Below are 6,064 nucleotides of genomic sequence, written 5' to 3' on the forward strand. Positions count from 1 at the left end.
GACTGCTGATTCAAAGCTAAATTCACGTTATTTCGGGATATTACGTACCCATGCCCCACCCCATGCCAATTTGCACTCCACCAGCAACATGAGCCGGAGCCAGTTTCTACGCTGATTTTTAACTAAGTACCTTGTTAAATTTTGGATTTTTACCAACCGGACAGGTCAGAAATGTTAGTTCGGTGGTTTTAATTTGCGTTTTTCTTACTATGAAAAAGGTTGAGCATCCATTCACATATTTAAGTGCTCCTTACATTTTTTCCTCCCCTGTAAACTGTCCGTTTCCTATTGGCGACCATCCATTCAATCTTGGCTTTAATTTACCTAACAGCACACACTGCCCTTTATTTAGGCCACCATTTCCGGCGCAGGTTAGTCCAGCTCCGATCCCGCATAGGGAAGGGGGCGTCTACTAAGGGGGAGTCTACTAAGGTGTACCGAAGCACTAGGTAATACCAGGAAAAGTCTACCAAACTCAGGAGACTTAGCTGAAAACCAACAGACCAGTTGAAAGAAACACCCTAGCCCACGGCACAGCCTCATTTACGAGTTAATTAATTTCCCACTTTATATACCAAGAGAAAACACGCAGAAATAAACCGCTGACCGTACCGCAGAATGACCGGATCCTTTTCCACGGGCAATATCCCTCCGCGGAGCCTCAGTGGTTCGAGCACCTGCCAATCTTCTGCGGAAGCAAAGCTCTTGACTGCCATTGGGTACTGCATCTTCGCCCCTCCCCACTTAGTACCGAGACGCGTCGTCCCGGATGTCCGGCCTCGTCCAATAGCCCTCCCTCAGTGATGGACAAAGGCCTTTGTCCAATGAGGAGCGCGGGGTGGCTTAAACGGTCCCTGCGAGGCTGGTTCCTCGCGCCGCTGCCGCCGAACCTGCGGAGGGCTGTTGTCGTCGTGGCCGGAGGTGGCCGGTGTCGGGTTTGCCCCCGAGCTCGAGCTGGGGCCTGCGGCGCCCTATCTCTTGCAAGTCTGGAGATATGTCCCTACCCTACACCGAGTCCCCTACCGCGTCTGGATGCGAGACTTGGCGGTCTGCCCCGCCTAGGGCTGAGTTCCCATCCGAGGCCAGGTCAGCCCCAGAGCACCATGCTGGATCCCCAGTGTGAAGATAAATCCAAGCCGGCCCGTGTACCCCAGGACCCCACCATCTCCACCTTCCACCAACACTCCCCTGGCCTGTTCTAGAGCAGGCTCAAGAGAGTAACCTGGGGTCACCGTCCTGGAGCCGAATCCAGAGTCTCCTGTCCCTCCACCCCTTGTTTTTCACAGTCTCATTATCCCTGCGCTTAAGGCCAAATACAGCAAATCCTTTCCACTGGGCAGACTGCACACACCCATTTTCCCATGGAGTGTCTTTGGTACTGGGCTGCTTAAGGTTCACCTACGATGTCCTTTCTCGTTATGCCCCGGGCACTGAAGCTGGGGTTGGCAGAGCACCTCTGAGTAAGTCTCAAGACAAGTTGGACTCTCCACCCGGCTGAATGAGCAAATTGCTGCCGTTCCGCCACCCAAATCCAGCCCACTGCGGGCTCTGCACCCCTGGGGAGGGGTGCCACCCATCTCGATTTAGGGGCCTGACAGTGGTCGGGTCCTCTGCAAATGAGAAAGGGGGCCGTGTCTCGGAGCTAGGTCATGGGGGTTACTGAACTGTGCTAAAGAGCCCTGTCAATATGCAATCAGGCTTTTTCAAAACCTCATTTCTCTCACTGCGCTCAGAACTTGAATGACTTTTTTTCGGGCTCTCCGAAAGGGGACAGGTTCATTTGACAGCCATTTAGCTCCTTCAAAGGTTACTCATTCATCTCAGAGCTATGTTAGGGGGTGCCTTTGGTTCTCCCGCAATCAGCTTCAATGATACCGCAAGTCGGATTTCAGGAGAGGAGGCAGCTGGCAAGGGGAGTAAAATTAAGGAAATTGTTCCCGGAAGAAAAGGTCCCAGGAAAGAAATGGGAGCAAGGCACAGAGCCCCTGGGATTGAAACTTGAATATTGAGGGGTGTGAATGGGCTCATTATACTTCTCAGACATTTATGGAGCCTGTCTCTGTGCAAAGCACTGTGCTAGATGGTGAAATGCGAAAGGAGCTCAGCTTGGCTTCTGCTTTCCCGGCAAGGTGAGCTGAAGGGTCGCCAACTTTTCAGAGCCCAGGCTTTGCGCACACAGAGTGCTGGGAGCCTTGCCAGTCGCTGCTCTCCTGATCACTGCAATCTCATTAAGGAAGTAACGCTCTCCTTTCACAGAAGAAAAGGGGAGACTCATATGTTACTGAAGATAACCCAACTTAAAACAGAGCAGAGATCTGAATATCATTTCTGCCAAGAAGATATACAAATGGCCAATAAGCACATGAAAAAGGTGTTCACCATGCCAATGGAATGCAAGTCAAAAACCACAGGGAGACACCGCAGTCACTAGGATGGCCGTAATAATAAATAAACACGGAGAAGATAAAAACACATTATCGGTGAGGCTATGGGAAAGTTGGAACCGTCACACACTCTGATGAGAGTGTGAAATGGTGCCACTGCTCTGGAAAATGGAGGCAGTTCCACCAAAGATTAAACAAAGAATTGCCACACGATCCAACAATTCCACTCCCAGGTAGATACCCACGTGAAATGAAAACACGTGTCCACACTCATCACAAAAAAAGAAAGTTGTTCGACAAGACGGAAGCGTGAGCTAACATAGCGGAAATCATGTCACGGTATAGATCTGTATTAAGTCATCACACTGTACACCTTCAATTACACAATATTATGTCAATTTTATCTCAGTAAAGCTGTTTTTTTAAAAAACTGTGTATGTCCACCAAAACAAAGTTACGCATGAGTGTTTGTAGCAGCATTGCTTATAATAGCCAAAAGGGGGAACCCACCCAAACATCTGTCAACTGATGAACAAATAAATAAAAGTGGTGTGTCCCTATAATGGACTATTATTCAACAGTAAAAGGGAATGAAGTGGCTACCTGCAGCAGCATGGATGGACCCTGAACACGTCCCGCTGAGTGAAAGAAGGTCACACATTGCATCATTCCATTCACACGCCCTGCCCTAGGTCGGCGCACTAACAGACCAGTGGCAGACCAGTGACTGCAGAAGGCGGGGAGCAGGGTGGGGGAAAGAGGGGTGACCGCTAACGGGGACGGGGGTGTCAGGGGAGTGATGAAAATGTTGTGGAATTGGTTGTGGTGACGTTCACACAGCTCTGTACTAGAAGCCGTTAAATTGTGTGCTTTAAAGAGTTGAATTGCATGGCATGGGAGTTACACTTCAATAAGCTGAATATATATGGTTTTTGCTTTTGTTCTGGGTCCGCAGATCAGCACTCAATCCACTGAGCCACGCCAGCCGGGGCAAGAACTGAACTGTAATGATGCTGCTGCTGGGGGTGGGGGGGCGCCTGTGAGAGCTGTGGCTGGGCCCTGGCTGGAGGGTGGCCTGCTCTCCGACCGTGACCCCACCCCCTGTGTGAGGGACTAGCAAGCTGGCTTTGCGGACTAGTTTTTGCAATGAGGAAAATCTGGGGGATATTTGGCTTTTGTCCACTGGAGTGACTTTGAGAACAGTTTATCCTAAAATGAGTTTTCTTACTCATTTTGGGGGGACAGATTTTGTTTTTTTTAATGGCTTAGGAGATTTGTATTTGTTTTTTCTTATCTGACGTTATTAACACGTACAGGAAATGCAAACACAGAGCATTGGGAGGTTGTCGGGGGAGTGTCAGAACACCTGTGTAAACAGGTGACAAAAAACCTGAACTCTGATTAAAATTAAGCAATGAATATATCCCGACACAGAAGACTTTTATTAGAGCATTTGCTTCAGAAAAATTGTAAGCTATTTCCGTGTCTTTGAAGTGCATATGAATCTTTTTAAAGCTAGAATATCCTCTTGCCCGACCCTGGGACACCTTCCTTAAGGACCGAGAGCACTTTGAAACGTGACCAAAGACGCTAGCACCCCGACTGCCCAGCGGAGTTAGGACGGACTCTGCCTGTGACCAACCTTGTAGTCCTGTCTCTTCCCTTGAGGACCAGGGGTGGTTCAGTTGGCAGGGGTGTGTGTGTGGGAAGGGCCATGTCAGATCACCAGTGTGAAAGGTCGAGATGTCTTCATCCCGTGATCATCTTGTGGAGCGCGCCTGGGACCCTGGTCAAATGCTTAACAATAAAATTGTTTCTTTCTCTTTCAGCCTCTCTCGCAGTGGAGAGATTGTCTGGGTCATTGGTTTTGATTCCACTGGACACTAGCTACCCCTCCGCCCTCCTCCCCTTGGTTTGCTCCACTTCGTACTGGACTTAACAGGCACTAAGGGGCGCCTCCCTGGGGACTGCGCACTTCCGGTTTCTGTGGCTTGGCCCAGGTCCTGCCAGTACTCCCCGTAGTTTGCTTCCTCCTTTTCCCCGGTCACACCGCAGAGAGGACGCCACCGGCACAGCTCGGCCCCTTCGTTTCCCTCAGAGCGCCAATCACTACGGAATTAAGGGGTTCCTTCTGTCTCGGCTCTAGGAGGGTGACCCCGGGGGTCAGGACTTGCTCTGTGTTGCCTGACACTATGCCCGCAGCCCAGACACTGCCTGGGGTCGGGGAAATAGCATTAAAAATAAGTCTCCTGCCAAGCCGGGAAACCTCTCCAAAAGGCACCTTCCCCACGATTGTTAGCATTGAGGGTGGACACAGTGCAGTTTGCCCACGGATTCTCAGCCCTTCCCCGCAGGGCTCCAGTGGCCAGGGTGATTTTCCTGCTCGAATCTCAGCCCCGGCTTCCCAAGGCTGCCTGGCCGTGTGCCAGTCCCATGTTCCCCAGGGGGCTTTACTGGCCATGCTGGGAACGCAGCACGGGGAACCTTTTGGCACCCACACTGGTTAGGTCCCCCTCCTGGAAGTCTCAGTAGCCAGTATGTCCTCCGTCACATAGTCACACACCAGTTTACCGCTCCTACCCCAGGAGTCCAGTATAGAGTAATCTGTTAATAAATGAAAAATAAATGCATTCACCAGCAAAACCTTAGATTTCGTGTCATAGTTCCTTTGGGTAGCTCTTGTTACATAACACCGGGCTGTGGTGTCCACCTCCTCTCATCAGACCGATCCCCCCAAAGGAGAGGATGTGAGAGGTTGGATGACTGACACGTGCCGGAGAAGGGAAAGAGAAGATCTCGGAAAATGAACGAGGGCTCTTTTGTCAAGACTGGTGTCTTGCAGAGACTGAAGCAATGGTGTCAGACAAGTTCGTTAGGGTCCGCCTGGCCTTCCCGGTGCCTGGGAGAGGGGTGCACAGCAGCCTGGGGGCTCTCAGCAGGCCTCTAACCCAGGTTCAAGGTTCCAGGAGGAGCACCGCTGCCAGCCAGGACGGTCCAGGGGGCGGAGCACCCTGTACCCTAGAGAGACCAGAGAGCTCCGTCACCGTGGTGTCCTTGCCCCGGGCGCCTTTCATCCTCTGCTGCCTCCTCCAGCCCCAAAGGCCATGAGTCACAGCCCTATGTTTCCCTCTTCACCAAACAGCATTATCTTCACCTTTGAATTACTCTGAGAAACTTCTATGAAATGGCTGTGCCAAGGGAGCCTGTTACAAAGTCACCCACTGTGTCTTCAGGAACCAGGGCGTTCTAGCTAGGAAAATGAAGAAGGTCTGGCCAAAGGGGAGTGTAGGGTGGTATTCCCTTTACATGCGGGCAAGAAGGGCCCCTTCTCTGCACCTTGGGCTTTATTTTTATTTTTAAAAATATTTTATTACTTATTTATTTTTCATAGAGAGGGGTAGGGAGGGAGAAAGAGAGGGGAAGATCAATGTGTGGTTACCTCTCACACGCCCCCTACTGGGGACCTGGCCCACAACCCAGGCATGTGCCCTGACTGGGAATTGAACCGGAGACCTATTTGTTCACAGGCTAGTGCTCAATCCGCTGAGCCACAGCAGCCAGGGCTGGGCCTTGTGCTTTAGAAGTCCCCATATCACAAACACACAAACACAAACGTATTGAAGAGCGGAGTGCGCCTGCATTGTGTGGACCTCGTGCTCAGGGCAGAGGCAGCGTGACCC

Source organism: Sturnira hondurensis, unplaced genomic scaffold (assembly GCF_014824575.4).
Source record: "Sturnira hondurensis isolate 20B ecotype Veracruz unplaced genomic scaffold, ASM1482457v3 Scaffold0001221, whole genome shotgun sequence".
Taxonomy (NCBI): domain Eukaryota; kingdom Metazoa; phylum Chordata; class Mammalia; order Chiroptera; family Phyllostomidae; genus Sturnira; species Sturnira hondurensis.